Source organism: Pleurodeles waltl, chromosome 3_1 (genome assembly GCF_031143425.1).
Source record: "Pleurodeles waltl isolate 20211129_DDA chromosome 3_1, aPleWal1.hap1.20221129, whole genome shotgun sequence".
In the NCBI taxonomy this organism is placed as follows: domain Eukaryota; kingdom Metazoa; phylum Chordata; class Amphibia; order Caudata; family Salamandridae; genus Pleurodeles; species Pleurodeles waltl.
Genome location: NC_090440.1, coordinates 102,835,701 through 102,854,243, shown reverse-complemented (window position 1 = coordinate 102,854,243; position 18,543 = coordinate 102,835,701).

The window sequence follows — 18,543 nt, the reverse complement described above, 5'->3', positions numbered from 1 at the left end:
CACATTCGGCGCAAACAGAGTATAAATATGCCCCTTTTTTCATATTTTTTTTGTGGCATAGGGGGGCCTGATTTGGGCCCCCCTACATGCCACTATGCCCAATGGCCATGCCCAGGGGACATAAGTCCCCTGGGCATGGCCATTGGGCAAGGGGGCATGACTCCTGTCTTTGCTAAGACAGGAGTCATTCCCATGGGGGTTGTGCGTAAAAAAAAATGGCGCAAATCAGGTTGAGGCCTGAATTTTGCCTCAGACCTGACTTGCCCCATTTTTTGACACCCAACCTCCATTTTCCCATACGCCGGCGCTGCCTGGTGTGAGTCATATTTTTTGACGCACACCAGTCCGCAGCGCCGGCTAACGTCACTCCATAAATAAGGCGCCTGCATGGCGCGTTGGAATTGCGTTAGCCGGCGTTAAAAGTTTTGACGCACAACTGCGTTGGCGCAGTTGTGCGTCAAAAAGTATAAATATGGGCCTTAATTGGAGCAATATGAATATACAGGCTACCACCTTCTCAGACAATTCTATCATATGTATCCAAGTTAAGCTAGAAGACTTAAATATCACAAGTCCAAGGTGGCAGTTTGATAACACTCCCCTGGTTGACCAGCATTGGTTTTTAGAGGCACAAATGTTCATCAAGGAACTCTTTGAAGAAAATCAGAAACGGTCCTAGTATTTGCAATATGGGAGGCTCTTTAAGTAATATTTCAAGGTCAGATGCTACCATACAAGTGTAAGGCAGAATAAAATACATAGCGTCTGAATACAGGAGGTAACCCATGCAGCCTTAAACAGGGCAAGGTTGTCTGAAAGTGCTGAGTTAAAAGAGCAGTTAGTACTGGCCAAGGGTAATATAAGGTCTTTTTTTTTACCTTTGAGGATTTACATAATACAAGTACTTATCTGCAAAGACAATGTGAAGAGAGCCAGTTGACTGGCATGTTACTTGCCTGGTCAAGCCATATTAAACGAGATTCTCAACATATTTCAAATATCTGTTTCTAATGTAGTCCAGACGGATGATAAGGAAATCACTTAGGTGTTCCTCCAGCATTATAAAAATGTATATGAAAGAGCTCCCTCTGTTCCAGTACTGAGCCTTCAGTGTTTTTTTGGATCTATTAAACTCCCTCAATTGTCCCCAGAGTAGAAAGGTAGTCTCTTAAACTGAAGCTGTACACAAGAGGTGGCTGTCGCTATGCAAAAAATACCCAATTCTAAAGCAAGTGGCAGTGACACAATACCAATAGAGGTGTATAAGGTGTTTGAGAAAGAACTGCTTCCCCTCTTGATGCAAATATTAAATTTAATCAGTGAAGGAGAGGAAGTGCCATCCACTTTCAAAGAGTTAGTAATTGTAAGCTTCTTGAAAAAAGATAAACCCTCTTTGAATGTGAATTCCTACCGCCCAATCAGTCTACTAAATGCAGACTCTAAACTGTTTGTGAAGGTTTGGGCAACGCATATCATTACAGTAGGTCAAGCTACGTATTATAATGATAAGAATTGATTCTTGCCCGATAGGTTGATGACAGCCAATATGCGTTTAAATACAATCTATAGCTTTTTTCCCCAAACTATAAGGAGGCAGCAGCAATGGTAATGTTGGATGCTGAAAAAGCATTTGATTTAATGAGTTGGAATGCCCTGTTTTTCACCATGAGTAGGTTTGGGGTTCCTCATTGCACTATCCATAGGCTTCAGAATCTGTATCAGGGAGCAGAGGCGCATATTATTATCAATGCAGTTAATGGTGGCAGTGTTAACCTAAATAGGGGCACCTGCCAGGGTTGCCAATTTCACCTATTATTTTTACCTTTGTTATCAAGTAGCTCGTACTGAGAGAAAACCATAGTCTTGCTGATAGTTAGGATGTCTAAGATCAGATTGCTTGCCGATTATATGATTCTTTATTTGAGAGCTGACAGGTCCAACATCGAAGGGGCCATAAACCTAATTCAGGAGTTTATGAGGCTAGGGGGATACAAGATTAATCGTAGCAAAAGCCACGTCCTTGTTATTTAACGATCCAACAACAGTGTTGCCACTGGACCATCAGTGCCAATATAATGTCTGGGGACCAATTCATTACTTAGGAAACCAAGTAACTAATATTTGTTCTGAGTTGTTCCAGCTGAACTATAAAGTTATGGTGGACAGAGTTAGGACTCCATTGGTCAGATGTACTCTACTTCTGCTTACGTTAATAGCCAGTGTTACTTTAATAAAAATGTCTATTTAGCCTCTACTTTTTTTCCTGTTCTCTAATCTTCCTATTAAAATAAATAAATATTTTTTAAAGCGCTAGATTCCCTGATCACTAGAATCATATGGAATGGCAAAACCTCAAGGGTGAACAACTCTAAACTACGGCTAGATAGGGAACTAGGTGTTTTGACCCTAACATTGTTTTTTTCTTATTATTAGGCCTCTTGATTGTATATTGCTGTTCAAAGGGGACAGGAGTCTGGGGGCGTGGTTTCATAATTTCCTATTGGTTAGAATGGCTCAAGAATCCGAAATAGAACTACCTGACTTCTTAAAAACTGGCTAGACTACCATAAAGGACAAGATACAAGGTGTTATGAGACAGAAGATGGTTAAAGCATTTTTTAAGACAAGACAGGTACCGTCTTGCCATAGATTTATGAGATTACGTGACTCTATAGTTTTAGGTTTAAGTGTATCGAAACCAGTGCTTTATTTTGGAATTCTCATGGGTATCAAGTTATGGGAGATTTTTATATGGGCTGCTATCAAAATCAAAGTTACTGGGGATAGATTACTGGTATAGCTCCAACAAGCCTCGGATTATTTGAAAAAACTTAAAAGGGGAACTGGATTTAGTGACCATTAGTTAGTGAGATTATATCTCTAGGTTGGGGTATAAGTCCCTCAGGGTGGCTAACTTTAAAAGGATGGCATGTTGCCTGAAAGTGGGGGCATATTATACTTTACAAGCGATACATAAAATGTTTTGATCACTAATCAATGCTTTAGATGTGCACAAAATGATAAAGGTGACTGGCTGCAAATATTTTCCCTTTGTCCCAAGTTGGCACAACTTTGGGAGAATGTATTTCAAGCTCTTAATGGATGTATACAAATTATGATTTTACCTGAGGCACAGCTAGTTCTTTTTGGGTGATCACAAACAACTTGGAGATTAAACAAACATCTACAACATTTCATAACAGCCTCCCTATCAGTTGCATGATCTTTGTTACTCCAGCTCTGGAGGATATCTAACTGTCCTATAATTGGCAGTTGGCTTGATGAGCTGAAGAGAGCCAGTGCCTTTGAGGAGGCATATGCTCAACAGTTGGCAATAGTGAGGTGTATTCAGCTGTTTGACTACAGTTAGCAGTACTAGAGAATCAGATGGTTATTGGGTAGGAGATGGATTTATGTTTATAGGATTAATGATTTATGTTTTATATGCTATATTCTAAGTATGTTACGGATCACTCAATGTCTGTCTTGCTCAATTATTAAAATCTATCTGCTCAGTTAATACACTTAAAAAAAACAGGAGGGTGTAGGCGAAATGTTTTGGGGAGACCACCCTAAGGCAGACAGGTTTAACAGTGGAGTACCATTCATCCTAATTAGTAATTCACTTTAAAATATTGGTGATTAGCAGCGGAACTGAGAACTTTTGTTTAGCGGTACCACTCAAATATTAAGTTGTAAGTTAAAAATCCCTAAATATAAATGGCAGTCAACACTTATTTTTTTATTTTAATTGGCATTGGGTCTTTGATAGCACCATTCTAAAGTTATCCAAATAATTTGTGATTACACCTTCAAAGTCTGAGGGTGGAACATGGAGTTGGATTTGGCTATCCTGCCTACCCATCCTGTAGTGGAGATGAAGGCCCTATGTAAGGAAAGAAAGCTAAAGAGGGTCATGTATGCCAAGAAGGCAGACTGCAACAAGACCCTCAGGGCCTAGGAATAGGTCAGTGAAACACAGATCCCTTGTGCCAAATTGTTTTTCTGGGTTATCCTCTAGGGATGGAAGTATTGTGGGCTCTGCCAACATATGTCCTTTTGAGTTTGGGAGGACAATTTTGAGAGGCTTGCACCAGCGTTGTGCCAATAATGTTGACACAATGGCAGAGCGAGCAGTACCCCATATTTATATGATGCCACATTTGCCAAAATGCGTCCTTTTTGCAGGCTTGCTTCAGTCAAAAGCTGTGCCTAACCTACCCGTGCCACCACCAAAGTTTCTGGAGTAACACTGAAAGAAGTAGTTCTAAATTCCATTTGTGGCATGCAATGTAAGTGTAGGCTCCATTCATGTGTAACTGTCAATTATATGTACCAGCGTGATACCAACAGTACTAAACACGTATGTCTCTGCCATACTGACAGTCTAGGTGCACACATACAGATTGGTATCAAGCTGCATTAACATATGTAACAAATGTGATAGATCACCAGTATTGTGGTATACGTTGGTCAAATTCCCTGCATATGAATCCATCAATTTTAAACTCAAAAACTTGAATGCAATGCAGTCAAAAATATCATGCACCAGTAACTAACATAGAATGAAATGAAACCAGGGTAAGATGCCAATCTCAACATTCTCTTGCTACATCATTGAGCACAGAATCAAGAGATAGAAGTACAGAATCCCCTACAAGGAAGAATCTTATACATACATGTGAAAACCTAAAGTATTGTGGGGTCATGTCTGTAGTAGAAAGCTACTTGTATCTACAACAATGTATCCTACATAAAAATGTCCCACATTGCCATTCCTATGTGTAAATTTAGGTTCAGCATGACAAATTGCCTGACAACAAGCATTAGCTGAAGGCTGACAACAAAATGTATAACTATCCATGTCAGATGTTGGAAATGCAATACATGTAGGCAGTACATTCTCATGCTAAAGTAAGTAAATCAACGGCTGTGTCAATGCCATGTAGACAAGCAACATCATCAAATGATTCACAAGGACATATGTATGTTTGACTGTCAAACAGGTTGGCATTGATAAAACCTACCTAGGGCTGAATATATAACAGAAGATTAGATCACTACTTTATTACTTTGCACATGTAGTGAGTGCACTCAATATAGAGAGGCCAAGAACATTGCAAAATACCTTTCACAGTAATGCACTGCCTGAACATGAAAGTCAGCGTGTAGACATGTGTAAACCAATGGTCAACTGTATATAACATAATATTCCATACAGTAAGAAAAATGTATGAGTTAGTCAGTATACATAACACACATGTACAGGTATGTCTCTTTAACAATGTGCACATTCATTAATAGTTGTATTTTATCTACTTTCAGCTGACCAAGGATATGGTTTGCATCCATAGGTCATGATTCCACCCCCAAATGGAGCCAGAAAAAAGATTCAACCAGCACTGATCAAGACAAGAAATGTGGTTGAAAGGACTTTTGGAGTACTGAATCCCAGGTTCCGATGACTGGAAACGTCAGGAGGACGATTGTGATACCCCCCACCATTTGTATACAAAGTTATACTTGTGTATGCAATCCTTCATAATATATGTGTATGAACTAATGTCCTGTGGGACTCAGAGCCCAAAGAGACCAACCAAATGGAGGAGGAGGATGATAATGGAGGAGACATCCACAACAGAATGGCTGGTCGGCAGCGATCTAACCACATTGTAGTCAGTGTTTTATTGAAATATATGACATGATGGACAGATTGTCTGCATTTGCCTGAAATGTTCAATATGGACAATTAATGTTTGAACTCCTTCATGGTGTTGTCTTTATGTCACAGTCAATGTAAACATCAAGTCACTCACATCTTCTCAAGTAGAAGTAGACCTAAACATGTAGTCAGGACTGAATATGGGGTGATGGCTCAAAATATTTATTAAACCAAAGCAGCTGGATGAAAGGGACAGGCCAGGCTTGCCACATATCCATATCTTAATAGTACATTCTAGTTCTCACATACTTGATCAGTGCAGTGCTGCATAGCTAGCAGTCATGCTGTGTTTTGCAGTAAGCAAAGTGTGTTTCATACGGTACTCAGTGAGTGTTGGAACACATATCACCCAATCTGTCCATACCTGAGAAAAAACACTCATTGTAGTGTGTCTCACCAATGTGGTAGCATGCAAAATGGCAGAACTTTGCAGGAGCAAATGATGTTGCATATCCCATCATAGATCATAGAGTGACAGTTGTCATGAACAAAGGCAGAGTATCATGTGTACATGTAAAAATTTAATTTGTAAAGAAGGCATACATGTGTGTGTGGGGGGGTGGTCATCAAAACATTACACCTGTGAGTCAATTTCTGGCCAGCTTGCCATATATACTACATCAGGCCACAGTTGACAAAATACAAATTGTACATGCATTGCACAGCAATGGGATGAGGCTTAAAGTCCTGTAACACAAAGCTATAAACAGATGACCTTCCAATGTGTGGCATTACCCAGAGAACTAAGACAATGGATATTTGTTTAAAAACATCACAACATCTGAAAAATATAGAGATGACAAAATTGTGAAGTGTCCATGTCAAACGTCACACTCAAATGTATGTGTAACTCATTGAACATGGCACAATGGAGGATTTGGCCTAAGATGCATTGTAAGAGTAGTTTATCCCTGCCCCGAGTGTCTGAGTGCATAGTTGAGGAAATCAATCTTATATTATCCCAAAGGGGAAATGGCATTTGAGTGTGTGCCATTACATAGGCCTGTGCCATTGATTGCAGTCTTCTTGGATCAGGGGGGTCACACCATTACCTGCCCTCAGAGTAGACATACTGCTACTGCCTTTGACAGGAGTAAGACAGTGCTAAAGTGGGGTTGACATCATGGTGAGTATTGAACAGTACTACAGAACATGAACATGTGACTCTGGTTCACTGCAGTGAGGCCTACTGGCTCACTCACCCATTCAAAAAGTCAGTTGCTGTGTGTTACACTCACCCCCGTCCACCATAGTATTGAACAAAATGTGTGTGCACAATAACATCATTGTCAGAATGCATGTGCCTTTGTAAGACATACATAATGCATAGGTTCAAATGAGGAACAGTGTGCACATGGTGGATGTGTGTGTGCTGGTAGTATGTGCTCCCTTTCACATGCTCTAGCACCGGAGTGTCGCACCAAACAGTGTGCGGTTTCTGATTGCGTGCACTGCACATCATGATGTTTATAGTAGACCAGCACATGTGGATCACAGTTAATGTCCTGTGACTGTAAACAGAGAGGCATGTGATGAGCATGGCACACAGTTCTGCATAGGTAGTCACCCTACTGCATGGCCATGTATGAAAGCAAAAGCAAAGTAGTGTACTATATTTAATAGAATACAAATCATTCCTGCCTTTTCCCCTGTGCTGGTGCTGTTTGTGTTTCCTAGGGCCAACATAGGCACACATGCACCATTGAACAAGGGTGCTTGTGTTTCATGCAGGAATGTATTTGTGTATGAAGGTGCGCCTTCCTGCTATGCAAAATATCATGTGAGCCATATTCCGCCATTGTGTGTTACAGAATGCAGCACACAACGTACATTGTAGTAAAGAGGTGTTTTAAAGGTCCAACTCCTTGTAATGCCATTGCTGGGAAGATTGTACTTCCTAGTGCAATTCCAGGTTTACCTGGTTTAGAAAGTAGTGTAATGCTTCTGAAACCATTGGATGTGTATGGGTAGCCCCATGCAACGGTCATGGCACCTCTCTCTGGCGCAGAGTAAGGCAATGCTGGGATTTGCAATGCATTTTGTGTCACTTGAGGTTAATGTCACTTTTCAGGTCTACACAAGGTGGTTTTGGGTGGCTCATCAAATATTAGAAAAGATTTGAGTTGCCCATTTACCACAGTGCATTGTGCAAGCGCCACACATATTGGGTCATACATATAGCCCTGAGTGCAGAAGTGTCTTTACCTTCACATTACTTGGAAAACCTTGCCTAGCTCTGTGTGTAAGACATGTCAGTCTTGCAAACACATGTGCAATTTTGGATTTACACCACATGAATTACGAACGTCCAGTAAATCTGCGAGTTGGGTAGCCCATACAGCGTGGTAGTGGTGAACCAGCCTATCTCTTTGCTTCCCTAAGTGTATGTTACATCAGTGACACAATACATGGAAGGATTCCAGACACACTGCATGAAGAAAGAGATTGAACAAAATAGAGAATACAATAGAATGGGACATAGGCCACAGGAGGAATCTTTACATGCACGTATGACTGTGAGGGACATCCAGGTGTATACCCTTTTAATGGCTGTGACAACTGATGTGTGATCATACAGCTCATGATTCCTGCTTTGCTGTGCTGCATTGCTATTTGCTGTTTGCATGGCTGGGTGAGGAGGAATGCACATGCATTCTTTGAGCCTAGACTGGCTCCACAGCACATGTGCCGGCCCAGTTGTCATGAAGTGACAGACACATGAAAGACTTACAACCACCCAGATTCATCACCTGGACCATGCCATCTGTCACACAGACCTGCCAAGTGGTGTCACCCCTGTCCACAGCTCAGACAAGTACTGCCAACATGGGGTATACTAACCCATTTTGGACAAATCCCTGTATCACTGCAGGTACCTAGGTCCACCCAATACCACTACAAACCACAGAAGGAATTCAACTTTATAATCTGTCTCATTACATGACAATAATTACTTTGTTACCCTCACAATGTCACTCAAAATGTTGCACCTAAGAAGTTGAAATGTCAGACATAAGCACACTGAAAAGTTGGCAGCTATGAGTCCAGGACCAATGGAAGAGGGCCCAAGGTGTGTTATTCTACATTCCACAGTCCTCTACAGTAGATCCCACACATTAGGCAAGTTGCGTTGGGTCGGAATCACTGTATCGTTACTGTTGCATGGTGCATTGCACCAGTTGCACTGGTCCAAAATCACGCATCTTTGCCAATGCGTGGAGCTGACTGCAGAAGTGCCACTGTGCAGTGCAGCCATCACTCATTGCACATTTGTCTAGCGATGTGTCAAAAAAACTACCCAATTGTCAAAAACAGGTGGGATACACCCAGGAAATTATGCAATGGGTGTGGTAGGCTACATACTAGGACGTGTGCAAGTTACTTTCATTTTCTTTTACAGTCTGTTAGTTTGTGCTTGGTGTTGGAGGTGGTTTGGAGAATGGCTGTAAATGATATTCTATTTTTGTCTCCATGATGTCTGATTTGTCCCTTTGTTGGAGATTTATATAGCTTTTGTGTCTTTTAATATTGCGTTGTCTGAATATGTTTCTTTTTATTGGTGGATGTTTGTCTTTTTATGAACTTTGTAAATTAGGGGTAGAGATAGTGATAGGGGGTGTTTCTTTGGGCTTTTTGTTTATCAGGGTGGAGTAGTGGCATGTCAGGAAGGGGTAGGGGAAAGAATATTTTAGAGAGAGAGTTGGGTGGCCTCCTGTGGCTGATAGTACATTCTCTGTCCAGGATGCTGGCCTCTGGGGGTTGGGTCAGCCAGAGGTACCAACCCAAAGACCACAAGTACAGGTGGAAGCATGTCCGGTTTTATGTGAACAAGTACTTTGGCCAGGATTGGACCGTCATCCACATAAAGGATTGTTGGGCAGACATAATGCCATGGGAGCAATATCTTGTGGACTTGCTCGAACTGAAGATTTGTGGCCCAGTAACTATGTTTATATACCATCTGCTTGCTGCAATGTAGCTATAGCAGTCATGCCAAATGGTCTGACATGATGCTGATTAGCATATTTATAAAAAACATATACCTGAGGCATGCTTTGGGTATGTGATAAAAATATACCATTGACCTTCAGCATCTAGCAAGCTCAGTCCTGCAAGATCAACAGGTGGGTCCCATATTACTACAATGCAAAAATATGTGTGTCAAGACTGTTGTGTACATCTGATATACTGGGATGACAGGTATTAGCATTTAATTTCGACTGTGTGTGACTGCAATACTGTTAGAAATTGTGTATTTGATTGGCAGTCAGGTTGCCCCCTGTCCAAGCAAGGCCCCTCACTTTAGAAAGGGCAAAGGAGAAACACACCTGGTTTACCCTCGCTCACCCCTTTGGTAGCTTGGCACGAGCAGAAAGGCTTAACCCAGACACAATGTGTAAAGTATTTGTACCAACACACCAAGTAATACAGTGAAACACAACAAAATGGACACCACACAGGTTTAAAAAAATAGTTTATAATCAAGACTAAATATGATAAAAATCCACAAAAGACAATTCAAAATATGGTTTTGGAAATTAACAAAATTAAAAATAGTGCCTAGAAGCACAAATGCTGCAATTTGATGTTAAGCAGAGTTGTTTCCCACAATGCGACGCTGCTTGTGCCAGTTACGGAGTTGCATGGACCCTCAGGTACAGTACTTTAGTAAAAGTGTGGAAAACAGGCCGGTGCACAGAGTTGGAGAGTGAGGCATCGCTGCGGGGTGAACTCACAGGTTCGTGGTCACGTCACAGGGTCACAGACATTGCAACGGAGTCAGGTTTCACAAACGTCAGTATTAGGACACTCCAATCTTGCAAGTTCTTGGGACGTCAGGGGCGTGGAGCCTGCCAGGTCGCACTTCTGCGAGGTCCACGGCTTCAGGTGCAGCTGGCGTCATGGGTTCTGGGCAGCGGCGTCCTTTTCAAAGTTACATGGTGTCATCCGGCATCGTTTCACGGGATTTCACCAGAATTTCACTCGTCAGGGGACCAGGAGCCCGAATGGCACCCTCTGACAAGCTAGAGTCCATAGCATGCAGACTCAGAGACTGGTTGGTGAAGCCTTTGCTGTCCCTGAGGCTTCAAAAACAGGAGGCAAGCTCAGTCTAAGCCCTTTAAGATTCTTCTCAAGCTGGAATGCACATCAAAGTCCAGTGTTTGTCCCCTTTCACAGGCAGAAGCAGCAATTACAGGATAACCCAACAAAGCACAGTCAGAGGCACGGGCTCACTTCTACTCGGCTCTTCTCCTTGGCAGAGGGTCCTCTTGGTTCCAGAAACAAATCTCAAAGAAATCTAAAGTCTGGGTTTTTGGGTCCAATACATATACCTCTTTCCTCCTATGAAGTTGCCCAACTTCAAAGAAAAGTCTCTGTTGTTGACAGGATTCTTCCTTTCCCAGATGAGTCCCCAGATGCACACCAGGGTGTTGGAGATTGCATTGTGTGAGGGCAGGCACAGACCATTCAGGTGCAAGTGACCACTCCTTCCTCCACTCAAGCCCAGATGTCTCATCAGGATATGCAGGCTACACCCCAGCTCCATTTGTATCACTGTCTAGAGGAGATTCACAAACAGCCCAACTGGCAGGCTGACCCAGACAGCCTATCCACAAACAGGCAGAGTCACAGAATGGTTAAAGTAAGAAAATGCCTACTTCCTAAAAGTGGTATTTTCAAACTAACAATCTAAACCCAACTGAACTAAAAGATGTTTTTGTTTTTTTTAAATCGTGAGTTCAGAGAACCCAAACTCCAAAATTCTATCTGCTCTCAAAGGGAAACTGCACTTTAAGAATATTTAAAGGCAGCCCCCATGTTAACCTCTGAGAGACATAGGCCTTGCAACAGTGAAAACCGAATTTGCCAGTATTTCACTGTTAGGTCATGTAAAACACATTGGTACATGTCCTACCTTTAACATACACTTCACCAGGCCCATGGGGCTATTGAGGACCTACATAAGGGGTGCCTTACATGTCTAAAAAGGGAAGATTTAGGCCTGGCAAGCTGGTACACTTGCCAAGTTGAATTGGCAGTTTAAAACTGCGCACAAAGGGTCATCGCAGCTGGCTCTCACCCTCCTGAAACCAACTCCTCCCCAAGCGCTATACTGGCCAAACCCTGTGACTGAGCACCAGTGGGTGCCAGTGTCCACTTGTGATATTTGGGATCCCCCTCACATGGCCCACCAGGTCACATGAATAACACTTGCGGGGACCCCCTTCTACAGGTTTCCCTTTAGAAAACCATGGCTTCTTTTCAACTGTGGGCTGGGAATCCTTACCCTGGGAACTAGGTTGGGGCCCGTTAGAGATCTCCTCCTGTTTACCCTTACCTGTCTTTCATCTGAGAGGGACCCTGCCCACCCTTGGTTTGGTCTCCCCCATACCTCCTTTGGGCCTGGGTGCTCTCCCAACGATCTGGTTACTGTGCAAGCTTCCTGTGGTCAGTCAGCTTGCTGTCAACCAGGTGCAGCACAGCTCTGGAAAATAAAGATTGTACAAGTGCTGACAAGCAATTAAGTTGTAAAGCCCCTCATACGTTCTTACCTTACTGCTCTTCACCCAACCACCCAGTGACCTGCAGAAAGAGTTAACACATTCTAACCATGTTTGGGATTCCTTCTTCTTTTAGGACCTAAACTTGTCCTTGTACTGCTCAAGGGTGAGACCATACCTTGTGAGTAGGGTGTCCTTCATTATGGTGTAGGTGAATCCGTGAGGATCCTCTAAGGAGGTCAAGGTATCACTCCCTTCCATCTCAAAGTGCTTCCACAGACCCACTCAAGGACCATGTTCATGTGGAGAGCAAACTCATACCACTTAAACCACAAGTAGATATCATCCTCCCTCTTATAATCCTTCACCAGGTCTTTAGGAATGTGTACACTCCTCTTAGGCTGCACTGCGGTACTGCTACCACCATCTCTACTAGACTGGCACCTCTGATTTAGTTCCCTTAAACTAAGCTCATGAGTTTGCAGGATCTTCTTCTCCTCAATGGCCAGCCTCCTCTCCTCCATCTACATTTTGAGCTTCTCCAACTCAAATTGATGCACTCTCTTTGCTTGGCTGTCCTGCAACTCTTCAGAAATCAGACCCTTAGAGGACCCACTGCTACCTGCCCTGGAGACCCTCCCCCAGGCAGTACAGCTGCCTCTGCTACACCCTCATGGCTGTCTTGCACCTCCTCACCCTCAATCTCCCCCTGTGTGTGTCCCCAACCTCCTTGGCTGTCACCCAGGCTCTAAGTGCCCTTTGCAGCTCCTCCTTCCTGGCGGAGCTCCTAATGGGACAGGCAAGATCTTTACTGAACTGTTTTAGTTGAGCAACTGTATAACTCTCCAGCTTCTCCAACTCAAAAACAGCAAGCTGTGAAAAAATCCATACTTATTTTATGCCAGGGATGTGGGGATACAGCTAGGTTTTGAGAGCAGAAGAGACAGGCATGTACATAGTCATGCAATGCTTGGACAGGATAGACCACCAAAGCCATCTCTGATAAATTGGCTAAGGTCTTGTGAATTCCAGGATGCCCTGTCAATTGGACATCATGACCCCAAGTTAGGTCTTCTTGTCTCAATTCTTTAGTGGTAACAAATAAGGTGGAACCATGATACTAAAGGTTGTTATGAATATGGTTATCTTTGTCATGTTTTGTGAATAAATGAGAATGTCATCAATATATACAACAACACAAACAACTAGTAGATCTTCCAGCACCTCATTTATAAAATACTGGAACGCAGCAGGGACATTTCATGACCCTAAGAGCATGTATATTCAAACAACCTGAATTTGGTTTAAAAGGCTGTTTTCCACCCATTGCCTTCTTTACATGAATGAGGTGGTATGCACCTTGCAGATCTAATTTAGTATACACTGTGAATTTATGAACCTGGTCAAGCAAGACGAGTATGAGAGGCAATAGATACTTGTTTTTAACAGTAACCTTAAACACAGTTTCACTGTTCTCTAACTAGAAGTAACCAAACGGGGTGGTTCACCTCCCCACAGGGAAAGGAACACATAGGTGGTTATTCCAACTTTTGAGGAGGTGGTAATCCGTCCCAAATGTGACGGATTTACCACCAGCCGTATTACGAGTTCCATAGGATATAATGGACTCGTAATACGGCTGGTGGTATATCCGTCACTTTACCGTCACTTTTGGGACGGATTACCACTTCCTCCAAAGTTGGAATAACCCCCATAGTGTATGATAAAGGGAGTAACCACTCTACTGCAGAGCTACTCTCCACTTATCATCACTTAGACAAATAAAGTCACAACTGGCCAAGGTTAGCCTTATTGTCCTTCGTTTGGAGGGGTGGGGGGTTGTGTAGGAAAGTAGCCTCTTTCTGGCACGGTTAACCCCACTTTGTGGCCTGTTTGTCCGTGTGTTTGATCCTGCTAATCAGGACTGCAGTAGTTATGCGCTTTCCCTTAAATTATGGTTATTGAATACTGGTAATCCAGTATTTCACCCACAATTGGCATACTGGTGCCCCTTATAAGTCCCTAGTATATGGTACTTAAGTACCCAGGGCATTGGGGTACCAGGGGATCCCTGTGGACTGCAGCATATCTGTTGGCACCCATAGGGAGCCCATGCAAAGGCTTCTACAGGACTGCCATTGCAGCCTGTGTGAAAAGGTGCATGCACCCTTTCACTGCCATTTACATTGCACCAGGTCACTTGTAAGTCACCCCTAAAGCAGGCCCTCCAGCCCTGAGGGCGGGGTGCAGATTACATGTGTGTGAGGCCACTCCTGCACTAGCAGAGGTGCCACATGACCTCCACCATCATTTTCCCAGACTTCGTGAGTGCTGGGATGCAATTTTACGTGTGTACTATTCATAGGTCACTACCTGTATCCAGCTACATAATGGTAACTTCGAACATAGGCATGTTTGGTATCAAACATTTTCGAATCATACCCCAATGCTTTTGCAAGAATTGGTTGTATGATTCCATGCATTCTGGGGGCTCTTTAGAGGACCCCCGGTATTGCCATTCCAGCCTTCACGGCAGCCCCAGCTGCTGCCACCTCTCAGACCGGTGTCTGCCCTCCTGTTGCTTGAGCAGCTCAAGCCCAGGAAGGCAGAACAAAGGATTTCCTTTGAGAAAGGGGTGTTACACCCTCTCTCTTAGGAAATAAGTGTGAAAGGCTTGGGAGGGGTGGCGTCCCCAAGCCAATGGAAATGCTTTGAAGGTCACATTTGGTGCCCTTCTTGCATAGTCCAATCTACACCAGTTCCACGACCCCCAGGCCCTGCTCTGGCACGAAACTGGACAGGGGCGGTGCTCAGAGCTCCACCAGAGGGTCCCTAGGTTTTGCCATCTTGGATTCTAAGTTGGCAGGGCACTCTGGGAGCATCAAAGTGGCCAGTGCCAGCAGGTGACATCAGGGCCCTCTCCTGATAGGTGCTTACTTGTTTAGCTGACCAATCCCGCTTTCAGGACTATTTAGGGTCTCTCTCTTGGGTGGTTCTTCAGATTGGGACTGCAAGACTCCAGCAGGAATCCTCTGCATCCTTCACTTCACCTTCTTACTGAAGAAACTGCATCTGGTCCCTCCAGGAACTCTACAAACTGCAACAAAGAAGCAAAGATGATGTATACAACATTGTATCTTTAGCTCCTGCCAGTAACTGCAACTGTTTCCCGGTCGTGCATCCTCAGAGGACTGCAAGAACAAAGGAATCTCCCTTGTAGTGAAGGAGTCACTCCCCTGCTTCAGTAAACACTTCTCTGCAACGATGACCGGTTGTGTGGGACCCCTCTTCTGATGGGCTGCATGGATCCTGCATCACGGGTGGTGGGCTGAAGTGGTCCTGCCGGTCCTGACATCCCACTGTCTAACTTTGGTGGGTGTAAAAGCTTTCCTCCCCATGCAAGACAGTACCCCCGTGCAGTGCGTGTTTTGCAGTTGCCAAGGCTTGTTGGCATCCTTCCAAAGGTATTTGTGCACCCTGCAGCTCCGGCCCCCAGCAATCCTTCCTGTGACGCACATTTCCTGCGTGGTTGTCCGGCGTCGTGGGACCCTTTGTTGTAGTGCTGCATCGGCCTCCTTTTGCACCTTCTTTTTCCCCGTGCTGTGGGACTCCTGTGCGCGCTGCCTGGTCTTCTGAGGGCTCTCCGAGTTGCCGTGAGCCCCCTCTGGATCCTCCTCCTGGGTAAAATCCACTAGGTCACTCCTGGTACCAGGCAGCACCATTTTGCACTAACCACAAGTTTTGCATGTGCTAATGGTTGTTGGCAGAATCCAATGACGCAAACCAGACTGCAATCCTCCATCCGGCATGGGACATCATCTGCACCAACCAGGAACCTGTATCCGTCTTCTTGCGTGTAGTACTGACTGTTGTTCTTCACTGGTGGTTCTTCTTTTGCACCTTCATCCGGGTTAGCAGAGGCTCCTGTTCTCCCTGGACTCTTCAATGCTTCTTGGACTTGGTCCCCTTCAGGTCTTTGTTTCCAGGAATCCATTGTTGGTGTCTTGCAGTCTCTTCTGGCTCTTGAATTATCTTATTTCTCTTGTTCTTTTGTGTTCTAGGAAAGTTTCTGTGATTTACTCCTCCTTTCCTGGGCTCTGGGGTGGGTTCTATTACTTACCTTTGGTGTTCTCTAATACTCCAGGTGCCCCTCTACACACTACACTTGCATAGTTGGGAAACTGACATTTACATTCAACTTTCTTAGTATATGGTTTGTGTTCCCCCTCAGCCCATTCCTAACTATTGTGATTTTCACTGTTTGCACTGTTTTCTAACTGTTTTAACAACTATTTCTGCATACTAGTGTATATAATTTGTGTATTACTTACCTCCTAAGGGAGTGTAGTCTCTATGATCTGTTTGGCCATGGTGTCACCAAACTAAAGTACCTTTATTTTTGTAACACTGAGTATTTTCTTTCATGTGTGTGAGTACTGTGTGACTACAGTGGTATTGCATGAGCTTTGCATGTCTCCTAGTTAGGCCTTGGCTGCTCATCCAAACTACCCCTAGAGAGCCTGGCTTCTAGATACTGTCTACATTTCACTAATAAGGGATAACTGGACCTGGAATAAGTTGTAAGTACCTTAGATACCCACTGCAAACCAGGCCAACCTCCTACACCTATACTCTATACATACCCCTAACTCACCATTCTTCTTCAGTTAAAATAGAGCGATGAAGAGGCTGAAGAGGTGGAATGGCAGAATCCCTTAGCCAATAATTCATTATTTAAGGTATGTTGTCTCTAGCTCTGAGAGAGAATAGACGCAATTGAAGGAAAGCAGTGTGTCTGGAATTAAATCTTTGCAGCAATCATACTCTCTGTGGAGGGGGGATAGTTGTATAGCCTTTTGTTCATTATACACATCATACAAATCCTGCTACTCTACAGGAACCTGAGTGGTGCATTTTTTAACTAATGCCACACTCGTCAAAGAAGATTCATCTTCCTGCATCTCCTTACAACAATGGTTTCCACAAAATTGGGAATCTAAGGTAACAAGGTGACAAGACCAATCAATGTATGGATTATGAATCTGAAACCACTGGACTCCTAAAATAATGCTAAAGTTGGGTGTGTTTATGAGGTTGAATACTCTGTATGCCCATTCATGCAGACAAGAGTGAAAGGAACGGTTTCATATGTAGTCATTCTGGAAGAGAGCTCAGAACCATCCAAGGCCCTAACTAGCTCTGGTTCTTTCTTCTTAACACGAGGTAGCACTATATTAAAAAAGGTTTTCAGTAGCTCCTGAATTTAAATGGTAATATCTCCTGCTGTTGAGTTGAAAATATTAGGGTAATAAAAATAGTAAAATGCTGTGGCATAATCTTTGAAGTTTTTGCCCAAAAATGGGGGGTCCGTACTATAACCTTACCTGACTGGTTGACCCCCTATCTCAGCCAGGATCTCTAGTTTCCCTGTTTCGAGCTATACATTACAGCAACATTCTTTTGAATCCTTTAGGTTTGGCAGAACACTCAGGAGAAAAAAGACCTGCATTACCAAAAGACAAACACAGATTCAACTTTCTTCTTCAAACTCTTTCTTCTGTGGTCAAGGGACCATGTAAACCCCCTATTTGCATAGGCTCAGGGTTACCCTGATTCTTAGGGCCAGGTTTAAGAAAAGTGGAGCTACAATACATGTACAGCCACTTTTCTTGTGGCACCTCGCATCATCCTACTGCCACTATGTGTGCGCCAGTCTTTAAAATACAAACAAACAGCATGCAGAACCAATCAAACATTCACCCCAGTTTGGACCCAGCCACATACAAATCAGTCTTGACCCATTTCCCAGTGGGAACAGTCCAGCCTAACTACCATGCCTGGTCCCCCCTGGTATGGAGAGAAAAGCACCCTGGGATGAGTTTTGGAGTATCAACTTTCATCAGCAAGGCCAGCTTGAATCCAGTGGCATAGTGAGCCCGGGACCCACATCTGGGCATACCTGGGTACTTAGGGCAACAGAAGCAAACAAACACAAATGATAGATGGAATACGGAAACAATCCAACATTAACCACCAGTCACAGATCTGGGTTTAATGCATCAATTATTTTGCTCATCATGCCACCCCTGTGTGGATCCAGCCATATGCAAATCAGTCTTGACCCTGTTCCCCATGAGAACAGTCCAGCACAAACTTCCAGGGCAGGTCCTCACTGGACCAGAAAGAAGCATCTAGGGACCAGTTTCAGGGTATCACCTGTCATCAGTTCGGGCTGGACTGTTCCTATGGGGAACAGGGTCAAGACTGATGTGCATATAGCTGGGTCCAAACTGGAATGGCATGGGTAGCAAAAAACAA